Source organism: Anser anser, assembly GCF_964211835.1.
Source record: "Anser anser genome assembly, chromosome: 11".
NCBI classification, from domain to species: Eukaryota; Metazoa; Chordata; class Aves; order Anseriformes; family Anatidae; genus Anser; species Anser anser.
Window position 1 is genome coordinate 8,313,837 of NC_139732.1, and position 19,858 is coordinate 8,333,694.

Sequence of the window (19,858 nt, forward strand, 5' to 3'; positions counted from 1 at the left end):
GATCATTTCAGAAGTTTTAAAAAGCTGGGGTGTTTTCCCTTGTTGTCAGCATAGGGCATGCAAATTACACTTTGTGTTTTCAGCTAATAAGTAAAAACTTTTTGTAGGAAAAAACAAAGGATTTGGATTACTATAGTTAAGGCAAGTGTAATAGAAATAAAATCAGTATCATATTCAGGTCCATCACTAAGTGTATGTGTTTATACATAAGATACTCTATATAATTTTTTGCAAGGGTTTTAATGTTATGTGCAGGTAACCTTGTAGCTGCCAGTTTGTTTTATTTCTGATGTTGCCTGCTAGTCCCTGAAGCAGATAAACTGGATTTTTTTTTTGATCTTCCATTTGCTAGACTTTCGTTATATTGTGGTTACAGTCACAATGTCAGCACATAAAATGTTAAACATCACTGGTCTGAAAGAAGCTTCCATTGTCTTCTACTTTTGGTGCCTGGGGATTCCTTCTAGTCTTGCAGTGGTGGTTCTGTCAGTGTAATATGTCATGAAGCATTTCTCAGTAATGACAGACATTGAATATGAGTGACAGGAACTCTGACCGAGTGAAATGGGTTCAATTACCAGAGATGTAGGGTTACCTGAGATAAGACCAAATGGTCCAATTGTGCTTGGGTTTGACCCTTTGACTCCCAGCTACCCGGCAGCAAAGACAAATGGCTGATTAACCATCCCCTAACCCTCCTTTTCTGTGATAAACTTGTTTGGATTTCCTTGTCTGAATAAAAATCTAAGTGTGGCATGTTTCTAAAAGGAAATATGATAGGAAAACAATGGGTACTGGTGCTAGTCATTTTCTTCCCTTACTGACACAAACCAGAAAGCTGTCATTCTATCTTGGAATGTATCTAGGACATAGTGTCCAGAAATCAATACAAGATAAATGATTGCTCTCTTAACCTCACCTTTCTTCTGCTGCCGCGGTTACGTTGCTCCTGTTCACCTGCAGCCAACCTGACGCCAGAATAAATGAGGGAACCTGCCGTGAAAAGTATCTTCTTAAGGGTTTTTGTGTGAAGGGGTTTTGTTGGTTGCATTTTTGGTTGGTTCCTTTTTGGCATAGGTTTTTTTTGGTGGTGGTGGGAGGGTAGACAGAGGGGTTGCTAGTCAGCACTGAGTGCTGCTTTACACTTGTTCTAGTCCAGTGCCTACAGCTCCCAGATAGAGTTATAGCAAGCTCCCTAATTAAACTGTCGCTGTCTGCCCTCACTTGACTGCCTTTACAAAGTCATTTAACTAACAGACATTCCTGACTATTAAAGCTAGGAGCAGCGTGTCTCCAGTGCTGGAGATAAAATGAATGAAATTTGTTAATCTCCACTGACACTTGATCCTAGATGTTGAACTAATGCTGTTGCACCTGAACTTTTTCTTTATTGTAATTACTTCTCATGTTATTATTTCATATAATAAATCGGAGGAAAATTTCAACAGGTATTAAATTATACGAGTTGATTTATGGATGCTGAGTGAATATGACATTCATCTTGTGCATTCTTCAAAAGCACATTTCAGTGGATGTTCAGGGCTGGATTTGAGGATTGTGCTAATAGAATACTGTAGTAGGGTGATGCATTTCCCTCGTCTGAGAAGAATGGCATTTTTAAATCTAAGCCCTTTTAGTAAGGAAGCAAAAAATTGCCTTTGTAATTTTATTCATTGTTAATTTAAACAAATATTTTTGAATGAAGATTTAAGGCATTTTAAAATAACACATTCTAAGAATTGTATGCAATTGATAAAATTAGCCAAAATTGCGGAGTGGAATTGAGCTCTGTTTGAAGGAACAAACATTAAAAACATTTTAAACAAACAACAAAAAATATTTTTTTCTATCTCCTGTATTTTGCTAAGTTCTTGTTCTCTGATTCATAGATTCATAGAGTTTAAGGCCAGAAGGGACCGTTATATCATCTAGTTTGACCTCCTGTATATAACATGGCATTACACTTCACTGCTGTCCCTGTATGGAGTCCAGTGATTTGTCTCTGGCTTTAAATGCATCTTGTGGAATGGTGTCCATTGGTTTGAGGACAATGGGAAATAAATTCTAAAGAACTCATGTTCTCCAATGTAATTGTTATATTAGAAAAGTCCTAATTTCTATTTGAACGCTTGGCTTCAGCAGTTTTTCTGTCTTCAGTCCTTACTGTCATTTTCTCAGCTAGACAAAAAAAATGTCCCATATTTTCTGTCTACCGAAGTACATATAAACAGCAGTCATTTCACTTTCCTCTCTTGTTTCTGCACAACTTTGCAGACAGATCTGTAAGGGTGCTTACCTCGCATCATGGTGAGGTTACACATAGAGCTGTTGTTTTGAGTACAAGGAGCTATGTACACTTAATGCAATGGTAACACAAGTTTCTGCACCACCTTCTGTGGCATGTGTTAGGCTTGTACTTCCAGTGCTGTGAGGTTTCTGTGCCATGTTAGTGTTTAATGTCTGAAAGTGAACAGCAAGCTGAAAAAAACCTTTCTCTTCAGAAAAATCTATTCTTTAGGAGCTCTTGGATACTTGTCATATGATTCGTTGAGAAGTTTGTCCTTAACAGGTGATGATTTATACTGCTTTTGTTTCATAGTGAACTGGAAAAGTTCCTCACCATTTTCATTGCTAGGTTTTGGTCCTTGTTTCCAGATCAGTGAGAGGTAAGTTTTGAATATTTCTGACTTTTCTGTTTAGTGCACTAATAAAGCTCATTGCTCCTAGGAACTGTATTTCAGCATCATTTTTCTTGCACAGTAGGAAAGGAAGATGGTTTCCTAGAGTACCTAAATTCTCTCTTCCACCCTAGAGATACTTTGACTTCTTATGCTAAAAGCAAATAACAATCCCCCCAGAGCCTGTCACTGTTACAGTTTTGTGAAGTTTGTTATGTAAGGAAGTTATGCAGGTAGTTTGAAGGGACAAATTTACTTGAATCTTTCTTGTCTGTCTTGACTAAAACTCGAGTCTTCTGCAGACATCACTTGTGTGTATTGATGCTTTAGGTGCACTGTAACTCAGACTGCTAGACCTCCTAGGTCTCTAACTTTATTTTGGGGGTGAGGTTGGGGTGAGGGGTGTTTGAGTCTTACTGTGCGTCTTGCAAAGCTGTTTCTAGAGATGCTGAATGTTTGCAACTCTCAAGTCAGTGTTCCTGTAAGTGGCAGGAGCAGCAGGCAACCTGTAATTATTCTGCACAAGTGGCCAAACATTGACCACATGAGTTGTTACTGAAATGGCAGTGCTTGTACATCACTTTGCTATTTCTAACTGATGAGTATCTCTCTTTTCTGCTATGTCCAATTCTTCTGTGTCTGACAGGCACTTGACCCTTTCATCACAGGTGAAACACTTCTCAGGAATCCGCCTTCTTTCTACGTAAGAAGTAATATACATTGAAAATGCAATGGTCTGATGTATCAGATGCCAGTAGTCTTTGAGGTGTCCAGCAGAGATACAGCTTTGTGAAAATAAATGCTGGTTATACTTCTTAACCGTGGTTTTACACCTTCCTAAGTCTTCCTAAATGTCTTCTTGTATCTGCTGGATGAAACAGTAAAGCAGTTAATCTTTAATCCTGGAAGTAGTGGATAACCATGAATTACCTGATTCACATCTTTTCTGTATGACTAGTGGTGTACCTGTGCAGCTAATGTTACTTTAGGAAAGTGTTCATCGTTCACAAATATTATTCCTACAGCATATAAATAGAGTTTTAGGGAACTTCTGATTGTTAGGTGTTATCTGTCCTGTGTTTTTAGAGTTTGTCCTTTACAGTTAACAACAGCCAACAAAAATCGTGTCAGTTTTCTTAAAAGAGGATTTTGGTGATACGGGATTGGATTTCGTGAAATAGGATTGCTCATGATCTTTCCATTCATCCCAGAATGGGCTTGGATATGGTTCTTCTGCCTGCTGTATTTTTACAAGAGAGATTAATACTGAACTTCAGAGGGACTCAGCAAAAAGATACGTGCCTGTCTACGCAGCATTCAGAAGGAGACCTACATTTTTGTGAAGGTTTCAGAATCTTTCACCTTGTAGAAATAGTCTATTAATTCCTCACACCTTCTGATGTCTATGAATTTACATCCCCAGCACAACTTTTGTGTTGTCATTGTCCCCACTGCAGCAGCGGTCTTCCAGTTGAATGAAAACGGGATATGGATCTGCAAAAGCATAGGCCACTAAGTTTGATGGAGAGTATTCAGAAATGTGTACTGCTTATTCGAAGAAGTACTCTCCGTTTGTTTTGCGTAGTTCATGTGAAGTCTGCCTTGTGTAGAATTTACTGTTTTAAGCAGACATTGTAGCTGGATCCTTAGGGCTATTTACAGAAATTAAATAACCTACAAATTAGAACTTGCAGCACCAAAATCTTGGACATCAATGGCAACGGACAGAGACAGACAAAGAGGAAAAAAAAAAAGTATGTATCCATATTGCCAATATGGATAATTGTCAATATAGAAATTAGCAATACTTAGCAGCAAGTATATGCAAGAATTAATAAATGTTTCTACTACTTGTACATAAGCCTTGACGACCATTCTGTGACTTGATGGTTCTGCAAAGCACCAGGTGCTAACCTGTGTCTCAGTAGGCAGGTTGCATCCTAGTTTATAGGCTTCAAAGCTGAAGATGAAAATGTAAGAATGAGACTTAGTTTTCTGCTAAAACAGAAGGATTGTTACTTTCAATCAAGTTCAGTTTTCTAAATTTAGCTGAATTTTTCTGTCTGAGGTATTGATTGTCTTCTGTTCTTAAGAATTCTCCTGAATATTATATTAAAAGGTAATAAATGTAATCCTGCACTTAAATGTGATTGACTATAGTGATTTCTATCATTCTTCTTTTGTATAAAGTGCTGGAAAGGGAAAAAATGCAGAACAAAGCTGTGTGCAAATTACTATATTTGAGTTCTGTCCTGTAAACTTCTGTCAATAAGGTTGACTAATCTGGAACTATTTCAGGAGATACTTTTGCTCTCAGTCATGAAGCATTAAGATTTATTGTTTGTGGCATGTCCTTGCTGTTCAAGTGGTATGCAGCCAGTTTTTGCAGGCGTAGTTTTGTTCCCAATGAAGTCGGTTGCAAAAATTCTTTGGCTTTTGTAGATGGTCCATCATGTAAAAGTTTAAACGTGACAGGGAAAGAGTAAGATTGAAGGAGTAGTAAACTGGTGGGGGAGATACCTGTTTTAATACAAGTATCATTTTTATATCAAATGTGTATTTAAGAAGGATACAAATCCAAAAATTACATGTGACTGGTAGGTAGAACTACCTAACTTTATTGAGAAATAAGATACCTTGGTGACTTAGAGTAACTCAAAATATTGTAACTGTTGGAAGCTGTTCTGGAAATGATGTTAGCTAAAACTTCCTGAATATCAGTGCATACCTACTATTTCTAGGAGGTAGCGATATGTTTGCATATCATAAACTTTTGTGAAAGTATGCAGTCCATCTCGTGGGAGCTAATTGGCATAATGTTGATATTACTGTTCTGTGAATCAATAGCAAATAACCTCTACATTTCCTTAGCACTTCTAGTGAGAGTGACGTTTCATTTCACAGACTCTAAAGAAGCCCTGCAGTCCTAGGAAAATTCTGTGCTTTATCAGCACTTGGGTAAAGCTGAATTCATTTCATTAAGGGGCTGCTGTAAATGCTGTGAGCGTAGCCCTCAGCCTCGGCTAGGATGGGGGAGTTTTGCCCTCACAGGCACTTTGGTGGTCGTCAGCCTGCAGGCTGGAGCAGCTCTCCTCTGACGGGTCTGTGGGTATCCGTAAAGGCATGCAATTCTGCTAATTCTCGTTTTAAAATAATGCTGTTGCTTTAAATCTGCACTTCTCGCATTTCATCTGTGTAAATAAAGCTACTCCTGCAAGGCAGCCAGGAAAACATATGATACCATTTGCGATTGCAGAATGTGGCATGCTGTTCTTCTGTAATTATAATGGCCTGAGCAGTGTGGGGTTGGTTAGCCTTCCTTAACAATCATTAATCTATCGAGTCTTGGTTCCAGTGGCCCATCTTGGAGAACAGCAGTCCTTGGCGTGAGGCACCTTGGGCTGTGAGGTTGTTTTGAGCGAGGGATAGCCTTGTTTGTTACATGCTGCTGCTCACCAGTCCCCAAGGAGCCCGGGAAGAGGTTTTTTCCTTGTCTTGATAGCTGCTTGCCCTCTCCCTCCCTCTCTAGCTTGTCCCTTTATTTCTCCTTGTTGTGAAAGTTTCTTTCTGTGTGACTGGGAGTCTGTTTAGCAGACCATATTGCAAGTGAAGGTGCATCGTTTGTTGCCTGATTTTGGCAACGCTGGGCAGTCAGCTGGGATGTAATTAAGACTCTGAGAACAGGCTGTCTTCTCCACAGGAAGGGCATGTTAGATGTTGCTGGGATTTGGGGCTGTCAGTTTGGCCAAGGCTGGAAACTGAGAGCTAGGGACAGTGATCTTTTCTTTCATTTATAATCCCTTTATGTACAGTGTATGCACTTGGCAAAGTTTACATATAACCTAGTGGCTGGAGCTTACAAGCCAGTGCGGCTGAATTAGCATATGTTACATGTATATTTTAGTAATATTTTAAAGCAAGTGCAAATTTCCAAAGTGAATTATGCATGTATGACAGAAATAGGGATGTGTTGCATTGGGTGTCAAATCCCACAACTTTTTGTCAAGACCATGGATTTTACATTAAAAAGGCAGAGAGACTAAACGAGGTAAAACAGTTTTAATTTTTAACAGTTTGGTCCAGCCCAAGGAACTGCTCTCTGACAGTTATAACTGACATTTGAATAATTGGATTAATTCAGAGAGGGGCAAATCCTGTATAGATGGCTGTGCTTGCTCTATATGTTTTTTGACTTAGGGATGGAGCCGAATGGTTTAATTATTTAAAGGGTGCATCGCGTAATATAAAATACTGCGGTTTGGAAACTTTGGTCTAAATTGAAGGAGAAAAAATATTTGTGTTATTTCATTCTTTACGTTTAAAGGCTTAAGAAAAAAATCACACATTTTATTGTTTTGTGTTTTTTAAGCCAATGTAAAGAAAACTGAGATGGAAATTTTCATTTGTGGCCCAAAGCATCAGCAATGGAGATGAGCACAGTTTAGTCAACTAGATTCCAGCCTTTTTTTTTTTCTTTACAGACGTGTAAACCCTCAGTAATAATCACATTACTCTGCAATTGCAGAACATTCAATTAATGCTATCGCATGAAGTATCTCTTCGAGTTTTATTAGACCACTATTAAACTCTTCTTTTATTTACACTTTTGGTCTTTCCATGAGAAAATTAATATTTAAAAAAGCAAATGGTTTTACCGTGCTGCAGACCAAGGATAGGAAGGCTCACTGTTGTCAGAGGCAGTTGAGAACACCGGCTTGGTTCTGGCTGTTTACCCAACAGGACATTAATAGTATTAACACTCGAGAAAAAAGTGTTGATTCGCAGTTTATGATATTAACACCCTGTAAGTGAAGTATGAGACATGCCTATGAAATGCCACATGCATATAGAGATGCGTGTGTGAGTTAAGACAAGTTGAAGTGCTTTGTAGAATTATTTTTAAACGGTTACCTTGGTTTCTATTACTTCACTGAAATATTTTTATTTTGTAAAACAAACCAATTACATCTTTCCTAAGCGTTCTTATCTGCCATACTGGATTTACATGTGACATCATCAAAAATTCTTCTGACATAATTTAGTTTCCAAAAAGAAAGTCTGTTGCATACGATGCTGCCACTGTGGATTGCAAGGAAGCATACTCTTTAAGTTAATTTTGTACATTGCAGTCCTGAAGAGTTCCTGTACATTCCTGAATGCTTTATCATTTGCTTTGCAAACAAGGCAGTCCAGCTTTCTTGTATCCAGACTTGCAGTCCTCGGGGAATTCTCAAAGTCTTTTAAAATTATAGGATTTTTTAGTGGGTTTTTTTTTTTTCTTTTTTCTGGGGCAGTCTAAGTAAGTCCCAGGAGTGAAGTTGCCATCTGTCCTCTATATTAAAAGAATCTTCTATATTATATACCTGATGGTCTTGTCCCAGAGATAAATGTTGATAATTAAAAGGACAGCATTTGTCTTTTTTTTTTTTTCGGAATAAAAATTCATTCTTATGAACAGTTACAAGCCTGTGAGCTATTTTATTCTTTAAACTCATGTTTTCTTGCCTGATACTTTTTTTTTTCCCATATCAAAGTTTTTGTAACTATTGGCAAGTATATTGAATAGTTTCATAACTTAAGCATGTGCATGTGTAATTTAAGGAAGGCTTCAGCGAGGCTGAAAACATTCTGTAGAATAACAGATAAATTATTATAAAGAAGTCTTTCTTGTAGTAGAGAGGAGGGAAGGCAGCAGGTCAAGAAGGAGAGATTTTGTTCAGCCAGACACCTGTTTGGGGATTATTTCCTCCATAAAAATTGCAAGTTAGGGACTCTGCCTTCCTTCCCCCTTCAGGAAAGCAGCCTATTTCTTTGTACAAACTTCCTTCCACAGTACATATTTGCCTAGGAACAATTCTGCATCTTTACACCTCGGCTGCAGCTCATTAGTGCCCAGAGTTGCTCCCAGTGGTCCTCTGTTCAGCGACTATCAGTGCATGTGCGTCGTGAATACAAAGTACCTGCACTCTGAACAACACGTTCGTGCAAGTCAAGAATAATTTGTAAGTAGCATCCATGCTTGTGGTTTCAATACTGTCTCTGTTCGTTGTTTTAATACAATAATGTGAAGAAGAATGTGTCTGTCAGTAAGGACAATGAAGGGGGAAAAAATGGGTGTTGAAGTGTAGCTATAAAACTCCCTTGTGCTGCTCTCCTTCCCCATGGCGAGCAGCACTATGCCAGCTCAGGACAAAGATCTTCCCAGCTCAGTGCTGGACAGGGATGGACAACAGCAGGTACCAAAAGAAGAAAATGAGCATAAGAGAAGCATATAGTGATTCTCTCTCTGGATATTGATCCAGCTTCAGTGACTGGGGGCTAATTTGTGCTGCAAAGATGATATTTTTGCATTTAATGGTTCTGCACAGGTATTTTTCTCAGTGAAATTGCACAATCATTTTTGACTTGTGTTGGCTTTTAATACTTACAAAAGATTCTGTATTTTAAAAAAAAATCTATTTCCTTTTCCTCATTTGTTTCTTATATTAGGAAATAGTGAAAAGTAATTCCCTTAGTAAGTTTTTTCATTCAGTCATGATTTTATCAAGTTCCATTGTGTCTCCTTACTGTGATAACTTTTTTATGCTAAGCAGTCTTACTGTATTTAATCATTCTTCAGAAGAAGCCCTTTCCTTATCTTTGATCATGCTGTTCGCTCTTCTTTATGCCTTTTTTAATTCCAGTATATCTGCCTTGAGGATGGAAACCAAAACTGTGTAGTTCTTCATGCTTTGGCATCCAACCTTTAGAAAAACATCACTGTGTTCATACAAATCAGTTTATTTTACTTCCTCAGTTGAATGTTTTTTTGTTTCTACTTTGGTTATAACAACCTGTGTATTTTTTGTGAAGTGAAATGTAGGAATTGCCATAAATGTTTTTTTGTAATGAGTATTTTCCAATTAAGTAGATGTCTAGCATCTCCAGACATAAAATTTTATCTTCATTTAGTTGTGTACACCATTAAATGTAGAAGGTAGAACTGAAGTCAGATCAGCGTTTATTTAGCTGCCATGGGAAGAGAAGGAAGATATTTATGGTCTCTCTGCTAGGCAGAGTTCTGGTGTCACAGGATCAGTGCGTATGCAAAGGAACTCCAAGTATCTTTTCTAAACTGAGGTTGTATTTTGTCTGGACTACCACATAAAACTTATGGAGAAGTTAATTTTTAGAGCTGTGTCAGCAAGACTTCTCCTTATATATAGGCCACTGAAGAGGTATATAGACCTTTGTGTTAATATTTAGAAAGCTTATTTGCATACAGCAACGTAATTTCATTTTAGTGCCAGACTATCAGAAATCAATAGTTCCATAATGACTGGAAAACTTCTCTCCTGTGAACATATTTCTGTCACCAAGCCAGCCTATTGTTAAGCTAGCAGCTATTATTAAGTATTAGCAACTGAAGATTGCCTTTTGGTACATTTCTTTGCTTTTCTGGGAGGATGAAATATTAAAAATGTTAATGATTTACAAGTCTTACAAGGAACGGCTGAGGGAGCTGGGATTGTTCAGCCTGGAGAAGAGGAGGCTCAGGGGCGACCTTTTCGCTCTCTACAGGTACCTTAAAGGAGGCTGTAGAGAGGTGGGGGTTGGTCTATTCTCCCACATGCCTGGTGACAGGGAGAGGGGGAATGGGCTAAAGTTGTGCCAGGGGAGGTTTAGGTTGGATGTTAGGAAGAACTTCTTTACCGAAAGGGTTGTTAGGCATTGGAATGGGCTGCCCAGGGAAGTGGTTGAGTCACCATCCCTGGAGGTGTTTAAAAGACATTCAGATTTAGAGCTTAGTGATACGGTTTAGTGAAGGACTTGTTAGTGTTAGGTCAGAGGTTGGACTAGGTGATCTTGGAGGTCTCTTCCAACCTAGACAGTTCTGTGATTCTGTGTGATTTGTAAGGTATGGAAGTGTACTAATGCTCATAGGTGGTTTGTCTAATTGCTTCTTGGCCTTTTGGCTAAGATCAAGTGTAGTATCAGTTCTTAGCAGTTCCATATCTGATACGTCATCAATGAGAGGATTTCACATTAAATGGATTCTGTGGTTGCCTTATGTGGTCAGTTACTAAATTTTAAGTTAATCACTTCATGAAAATGATTATATGAAGACAAAATATTTTACGTGGTCCTTAATGGCACAGTAAGAGTCAAATGTATGCTGTATATAGATACACTATTCAAAAGGAAAGTGACTGACACACACTGTGTTGAGTGATCCCATATCCCTGTGGCACCTGACAAAGAATGCATCACATCACACGTGCCAGCCCACACCTTCCTCGTGTAGGTAAGGCAGAAAGAAGAAAAGTGACTTAGTGAAATTACGGAGGAAGTTGCTGCTGGGCAGCCTAACTCAAGTTGAATGTTGGACAGGACACAGGGTCTGTAAAAGAAGTTCCACGGGATTTTTGAAGGCTTTTGGATATGGTGTGGTTTTGGTTTTTTTGTTAGGCCAAATCTTCGGTCATTTGGGGCACCATACATGAAGGCTAAGGCTAGTCTGGTATATGCCATTTGGTAGAAGTGACTTAAAATTTCTCTGCATGATTACTATGACTTTAAGACCCAAATACTACTCCCGGCATGTTTTTATTTCAGAGTTGATTGTTTGCATTATTCCTTCTCTAGGCTAAGGAGAGACAAAGAACTACTTAGATTTCATTCAATCCAGTTAGGTGTTTTCAGTTGTATGTGTGTGTGCCCTCTGGTGGTACAGCAAAGCTATAAATCCTGAGATAATGCTGGCTCAGTGGTACCCTGTCACTTTTTTCAGGTCATCTCAAAGTCTTGATGATACCCTTGATGGAAATTATGATAGAAAAGGCAAGCATCTTCATGTTGCATTATTTACGGTTGTTTGTATATCCATCTTAACCACCTTTCCTTCAGTTCAGTAATGTCTACGTTAATGTTTAGAAGCCCTGCTAGACCCCCAGGTTTGAGATTGATTTTGGATATTCTGCAGTGGTTTTTCAGTTTACATGCTGGCTCCCAGGATGGAAAATCCATTAGTAACAGACTTGCATTTCTCTTTGCCTGAATTTGTTTTCTTCTATACCCATCTTCTTCCTCTACTGCTAAGGACGGGAGTCAAGGCTTGAAAAAGGATCTATTAATAATCGAACTGATTCTCAGAGGTGTCGGAATGAAGAGTACTTCAAGATCAAGTCTTAATTTTGTGTGGATTTACCTGGAACTAAAAATATTGAGGTCACATTCCTCCTGGAGTATGAAAGTGTAGGAGGGAAATAAACCAATTGCACATGGAAAGTAAAAAGAGACCATATGTAAAGTTTAAAAGCCACTGGAAAAAAAAAAAAGTATGTAGAGTATGTATATGCATCTGCATATATATATATATAAACAGAAAAATATTATTCAATAGGAAGATGTCTGTATTTTAGAAGATACTGATAACAGTTGTATGAAAATATGAATTCAAATACAGGATACACCTACAGAATACAGTGTAACACACCTTATAATTGCTTTGGAGGTTCATTTTCAGATTGCTGACTAGCAATTTTGGCTGTGGTGAGTTTGCCACTGACACGTGTACAAGAGGCATATATTAGATAGTGATAAGTGGTTCGCTTCAAATATCATTCTTTAGCTTTTTAAGAGCTCCTTGGTCATCTACTGATACCATGTTGTTAGTCTGTATATGGTAATAATCCCTCATGATGAATGATCTTCCAGAGTGCATACGGAATTCGTAGTCTTTCTTTAAATCATCCTTTGCAGGCTTCCCTTTACACAAGATGCATAACAGAATGGGGAGTCATTTGTGATTATAGAAAACTTTATCAAAAACTCCTGTTCCCCAATAGCTACTAATGCACTAGGCTTTGTTACCTGAACATTTTCCATTCATTAATATTGATTACTGAAGAAGGTTTCATCCCTGTTAATAGGGGGCACGTTTTAAATTTTGGATCATTAATGTTTAACTAGGTTTTAATTGTTAAATGTTACAAATGTATGCGGGTAAAGGTTCAATTTCTTCAATTAATTTACATTTACACATTCAAAGATGTTTCACTAAGGCTATTCTCATAAAACTTTAAGGGTCCCAGAGGATCTCTGGTTTTTTAATTCTTTTTGTTTTATCCCTGCTACTCTCTCCGTATTTTGTCTTTGAAATTGCTAGACTTTTTTCCACGTGGTACTTAATAACATTTCTTTTAGCCTTTTAGGCAGAGGTTTGTTTCAACAGATTTATGTAGAAAGAATAAAGTGAAATCTAAAAGTGTGTGAATGAATTCTAAATTTGTTTTGCAAATCTGGGAATTGATAATCTTCTCCATTATGCACATGTGGGGAAAAAAAGTAACTGCCTATTTCATGGAACAAGCAAGTCAAGCAAAGAAACACTTCCTGGGAACACTTTTCCATCTCTGCAGGTTCCAGAAGCCCAAATGAAAACAGGTAAAGTTAAGTTTGATATTTTATCGCATCCTCTGAGGAAAATCCATAAAGATTGTGCTCTTATGTATTCCTTTATCTGAGTTGGGTATTTCTCTGGAAGTGTGTTATCTTGGGTGTAGCCATTTTATATAAATATAACATATGAATGTGTAGGATAAGTTTCTGAAAGTTCAGTAGGAAGTTTCTTAAACTAGTAACTTAATACTGACTTGTATGATGTTAAGGTAAAATACAATATGTGGCAAGGACAAGAGAGACAGAAATGAGGAATATCACTGACTGTTATGAACAAGAGGAAGAGTATGTCTTACAATATTAAATTTCACAGAGAAAGGAGACAAATTTCTTAATTTTCTTGGAAACAATCTGATCAGCTCATAATTGCATATGTTCACTCCCAAATAAATTGCTAGAGTAAACAGTTTGTATGTTCCTGTATGTTCATCATGTATTCTAAAGTAGTCTTCTGAAACTTAAGTCAGTAGTTGTAAACTGGCATTCAGTGGATGTAGGAAAATAAAAGTTGAAGTGGTGGTTGAAGAAGCTGAGATCTAAAGTTATTTATTTATTTTGATAATAAACATCAGTGTTTTGGGGGAGTTTTGCCAATAAGGATTGAAAACTGAGAGAAAACAGAAGAAAAAAAGGAAAAGAAAAGGTGTGAAGGGCAAGGTTAGTACTTAGGTGACACAAAGTATGATCAAAAGGACGTGTTACTGGAATATATTAACCATTAAGGAACAAAAGTGTGTACGTTTCTTGGGGGTAACTTGACTTGTGTTATGAAAAGCAGTTTTTGCCAGAAGATAATGTTTTTATTGGTAAAGGTTCATCCTGTCAGATAGTATTGATTTGAATTGTGTACAAAGTATTACATAAAAAATGGCAGCTCCACTGTGATGCCAGTTACCAGTTGGTGGTTAGCAGACTTTGGGCAGAACTGTTGGCTTCAGGGCTGGCAGCATTCAGAATTGTACTTAGTGGTTTGAGGGAGAGACTCTCATCTGAAAATGTGATGTCTTGCTAATGGGGTAGGGGAGGAGGTCTTCACTGGGTCAATTGCTTGACTTTCTGTCTATACTAAAAAAAAAAAAAAAAAACAGGCAAACAAAACTACAGAGTTTTGTTTTAATATACATAGGAAATTGAGCTATGCTGGAAAGTGATGTAAATTATCTCAGAGTTTAAAAACTATAAGGATTCAAAATAAATTATATTTCCCCCGTTAAAAAAAAGTTCTTATTCAGCATTTCAGTGAAGCATTTGCATGTTTAAGATTCTGCGTCTGTCCATCACCAAATGCACACATGATTTTATGCCTTTGATTCTGAGCTTAAGACAGAAAACAATCTGATTTCCAAGAAGGAAGGTCTTTCATATTAGAGCATCATGTTAGTCGTGACTTCTGCTAATGTGAAAATAAGAATATTTACTGCATAGGGACTGAGATCTACACATAAAATATCTATGAAGGAAATAAATATTTAAAAATGCAAGCACTAAAGTTACGTTGGCACATCAAAATAGGGTCAGAGGCTGGTTCTTCCTTTAGAAGTGTCAGTGTTCTAATGCATATTACTGCATTCACTGAACCTTTCATGAAAAAGTAGTTACTGTTGCTTTTTTTCCAATGGAGAAAAAAAAAACAGTTCTTTTTTTATTTCAAAAGATCATAAGATTTCTATAAATAGTAATATATAAGGCTTTCAGTCTTAAGAGAAAATGGAGGTTTTCAGAGAGATGATTTATTCTATCCGGACCTCACAGAAGAGACACGAGAATAACATCTGCCTGGCAAGTTAATTCCTGTTTCTTTTAATGAAGATAATTTCTTTAAAATGAGCAACGAAACAGTAGTGCTTCAGCAAGATATATGTATCTTTTTTTCTAGTTGATCCATGTCTAATACCAAAATGTTGAAGAGTATACTTCAATCTTTATGTATTTAGCCTTAGTGAACAAAAGAAAGAGGTGTGCAACGTGATGTATTGGAAGCCAGGAATTTCTGCAACCTCAGAAGCCTACTGTCATCAGCTCAGATCCCTGCTTGTTCTAGGTAGCATAAAGGATGCCAGAGGATAACAAACCCTTGTTTCAAAACCTTCATGCACCTAATATTGGTGATCATATGTGTAGGGCTTTTTTAAGGTAGAGTAATGAGAATGATAGCACTTGCAGGTAATCCTATTCCTTTCTTGTTTACAATGGCAACAAAGAGAACTTGGATCTACTTCCTGACTTTGCATTTTCCCCATATTGGTTTGTGCCTTAAGAGCAGAATATGTTCTGGTTTCAGCTTTTGTTTAGAAGATCATTGATTTTTATACAGAATCAAAGTGTATACTATGTGTTAATTTTCTGTACATAGTTATTTTCTGGTAGTGATGTCTAGATGCAAAAAAGCAAGAGGAATGCAGGTCATTAACGAGACATAAAAGAAGGGATACAGATTTTTGAAGAACCTAAATGAGAATTTCACCTGTGTCCAGTACTCAAGCTTGATGTATACTGAGTACCTGTAGTTAAATGTTGAGTAATCTGAATTTCTGGTGACCTGTTTGGGAGCTGGACTTGTTTCAGATGTGTCTCCGATCACTTTACCAACTTCCAGGTTTCTGACGTAAATTACATATGGGTTTGTATAAATGGGAAGGTTAAATAGCTTGTACTCTTCCCTCAACTTGTTCTCCTGCCTTCAGAACTGCTGATAGGTTAAACATGCTTTGAGCTGCGCTATTCCTTAGAATTTGCTCTAATCCAGGATTTAAATTCTAAGACACACAATGAGAAGATGCGAAACGGTTTATCACGGAGTGGCCTCCTCAAGTTAAACTGGAATGTAGTTAGGCTGATGCTGTTTGTGGTGTCAACAAAACAATTTCAGAAAAAGTAATCCGTAGATGCTGTGGAATTAGGTATTATTTTTAAGCAAATAGTAACTTCATAGATGTTATGTATATATATATATACACACACACACAAAGCAAACTGTGTAAGATGCAAAAACTGGTGGGTGAATTTCCCCCTTAAACCTTGTAAGGGGACTTGTTAGTGTCAGCCAGATTAGGGGAAAGCAGAATAATAAATTCATATGTTTTGTAAGTAATTATCTAAGAGACTAATAAAGAAAATTAAGACCTCAGAAGATGTGAAAATGATTAACATTTCAATTATTTTCTTGGTTCTGAAAAGCTGCTACCTTGATCCTGTTTGGGTTCACTTCATAGTGAAATGTGTAAATGTCATTGTCTTTTCATTTTTTAGCAAAGCAACAAGTGCACATCCTTCCTTCCTCAGTGCATTTCTAAAGAGGACAATATTTAATTCAAGTCAAATGGTAATTAGCAGCCTACAGGCACTGAGGGCATCAGTCTATACAATGTTTATATCAGCGTTATTCTGAAAAAATATTCAATAATATCCTCAACTGTTTATTTAATATAAAATATTGACATGCTTCTGCATTCTTTTACAAAGTTCTGCTCATCAGCTTGTTGAACCTTCATCAGTCACATGCAACCTAACAAGTGAATAGAAATGTAATTGGATACAAAGAATAGTCTAGCAAAGTGTAAATGTACATGCAAAACCTAACACATTAGCTGCTTCATGGCAGTAGATATAAATGTCAGTGCCTTCTGCCCACCTATAAAAGCCTGCACAATTGGCTTGGAAAAAGACAAGTATGCAGAAGGTGAACTCTTATCAAATACCAAGTGAACAGATAAGCTAATTAAAAGCTAGGATTCTTGGCAGATAAAAATGTACGATTGCTTCCTTAAAGTTGTACACTAATAGAGGTTATGTGCATACTATTTGCATGTAATGGAAATAAATTCATACATTGTAACTGGTGTCTTAAGTTACTGAGGGTGATACTGGGAATACAGAATCCTGCATTTGTACGTCTTTTTCCTGACTATCTGCATACACTTAAATACGCTTTATCAATGCAATTCATAGTTTTGTGTTTGTGTCCAGGCTCTGATATTTTAGCCCTTTCTATTAAAAATGTTTGAATGAAAATTAAATATATTTTAAGTTCTTGAAGACCCAAGAGAGTTGATTTCTCGTCTTACCACTGTACTCACTATATTTTGATTAGTCCCCCAAACTTAGCTGTAGTGAACATGTTTGCATAGGCAGAGATAGAAATAAATACAGTATCTCTTCTGAAGACTGCAGTCTCTACTAAAAATAAAAAGGCAGAGTCTGATTGCACTGTTATGACATGAGTTCTGAGTCCAGACAGTTCAGACAGGTCTGCCTAAAACTATAATCAAGTTGATTTTATTGCATGGGTATTCTAATTTCCAATTTGGGGTTTGGCTACATAATCTCTAGTAGGGTATGTCTAATCTTGAGACCCAAAGTCTTTGTGTAAACTCTGGGTTTTCCCCCATATGTCTCTGCTAAACTGAGAAGTGTCTTCTGGCTGAGTTTGCAGAGACATTACATTACTGAGTAAATCAATACAGCGCTGTTATGTCACTGTATCTTTTTCAAAGACCAGCTCAAATTTTGTATGCTGTAGCTTTGATCCCTTTCATTTAATTCTAAGTACACTTGTTATTATAGTAACTGTTGTTTGTATGTTATTTTAGCTTTTTACTTAAGTAGCTATTTAGCAATTTAAATGAAAATGTAATTAGGTTACATCTGTTTTACATGCATATAATACCACGCAGATGTAAACTTATATTAAAGCCATATTTTCTTTTTGGCAAAAAGACATAAGAATAAAATTGTAGCAATCATGCAATACATCTTTTTATTTAATAGTGTACACAAGATGTATTCCAATGTTTATGTTGTGATGGTAACAGCCCTTTCTATTTTTACGGGAGACAGCACGGGATGCTAACTGATACAGCCTTTTATTTTAGTCGTACAAGGACACGTACACTGTTACACTGGTGTAAATCCAACGGCGCTCTGTTGAAGTTAGTTAAAATTCTTTACCAAACTCATCCATTTATGTAACTCAGTCTTTTTGGAGCCAAATCCCACTGTAAAGGTCTCCACAGAAATAAAGCATCTTTGTGGGTTCACACCGTTACGAATGAAAGTGATATTTGGCTTTCAATAGCTTTATTATGAAGATGAACTTCCTGCTGGACTGATCTTACAAGGTGCTGAGTGCCCTCAGCTATCACTGAGCTTGGTAGGTTTTTATGCTCTGGAAAGAGAGATAAAAGGCATGGATTCAATTCCAGCTCCCTGCATCTTCGTATAGGTGCTTGATGTCTGTGTACGGCTGTAATCGTAACAGAATTTCAGCAGCCTTATTTGTTCTTTTCTGACTGTAGGCTCTTCACAGCTGATTCCTGCTCTTTGCTTATATGGTACCTAGCACAATATCAGGATTGCGAGCAGTGCCTGTTGATACTGGTCATACTTGTTGAGATGAGTCATAAGGGAAATATATAAAGAAGCTAGGGTACCTGGCAACTCCCTAAAGATGACTAGTGTCTTAAGACTTCAGGGTTTTTTTGTAATAGCCAATTTGTTGATCAGTAAGCTAAAAATACTGAGCATTAATCTGTTTATTCTGCAGCACAACACACATTTTTGATGGAAAGTAATGCCTTGAAACCTGTGTTGTTGAGATTGTTTCAATACATATTTTAGTTCAATCAGTTTACCTTTTTAGAAAGTAATTGTGAAGGAACTTACATGTTTTTTCTTGTTTCTTTCTTGTGGATGTTCAAGGGCCTGATTCTACAGGCAGATGGGACTATACAGAGACATTGTACAGCTCCAGAGTCAGAGTATAAATTTAAATCTATTCCAGTTTCTCATTATTAGATACTTTAGGACTAAATCTTGCTGCTTTCAAGGGTGAATTAGGTACAAATAAGGACTTCAGGATTGTCTGAGAGTAATATTCAAGCCAGTCATTTTTAACGTAAAGATGATAGGAAGCCACAGAGAATCAGTATTACAGTATTGCTTCTCAGTCACACCTTTTAGCTCTGATACAGGTTACATTTGTTATAAAGCTTGTATTTCAGCACTGTATAACTTCGTTGTTCTGAAGGAGCCTTAATGATCCGCTCAAAACAATTTGGTCAAAATCTGTAATTCTTTTTATTTTCTTTCATTTGTTTAAATTAACTAAGACTGGGACATAATCATTAAAATCCATAATCCCAGTCCTGAACTTTAAAAAAAAAAAAAATTTAAATATGTTTGCAAATATTGACAAATTACTAATATTTATGTAAGCATACAATTTTAAACATCTTAAAGTCCTTTTTCACAAGTACTGTGCTTTTATTCCAGGGTTGTCATTTCATAGAACTTATCTTTTGCTTTTGTCTTAAATGAGCTGGTCCCGATAACTTTGCTGCATAATGTACTTTCAATTTCCTTCATTACTTTACCAAAGAAACTGATGGGTGCAGATATATTTATTTTCCCACCACCGCCTCCCCAGAATTAATGAAGTGATTGGTTGATGGTTATATGTGTGATATGTATATAGGATGATAATATTAACAACAGGGAAAGAAGAGAGACAAAGTTTTTTCTCTAAGTATTATTCAGCAAAGGTTGAAAGCTGAGGCTTGGAACATTTATATTTTTCCTCTCTTTTCTCTGTGGAAGTATTCATTTATTTTTTTGCTCCTTTTGGGAGATAAGTGCCATTCTCTTTTGCTGTGGACTGGGCTGTGGAGTACTTGCCCTTGAGTTAGTATTATATATAGAGACATGTATAGACGTATAAGTACGGAGAGAGATGTATATATACA

General features: G+C 36.9%; 1 protein-coding gene across 15 annotated transcripts in view; it reads left to right on the top strand.

Moving 5' to 3' along the window:
* Nucleotides 1-19,858, top strand: part of FTO (FTO alpha-ketoglutarate dependent dioxygenase) — a 247,120-nt gene that overhangs the window by 130,199 nt on the left and 97,063 nt on the right. The window contains exon 10 of one of the 15 annotated variants that reach the window (XM_083852102.1): nt 1-19,858. This exon is cut by the window's left edge and continues 21,349 nt beyond it; it is cut by the window's right edge and continues 38,323 nt beyond it. The exons of the other annotated variants lie outside the window; for them this stretch is intronic. The gene's annotated coding sequence lies outside the window, so the exon portion shown is untranslated. 15 annotated transcript variants of the gene reach the window in all.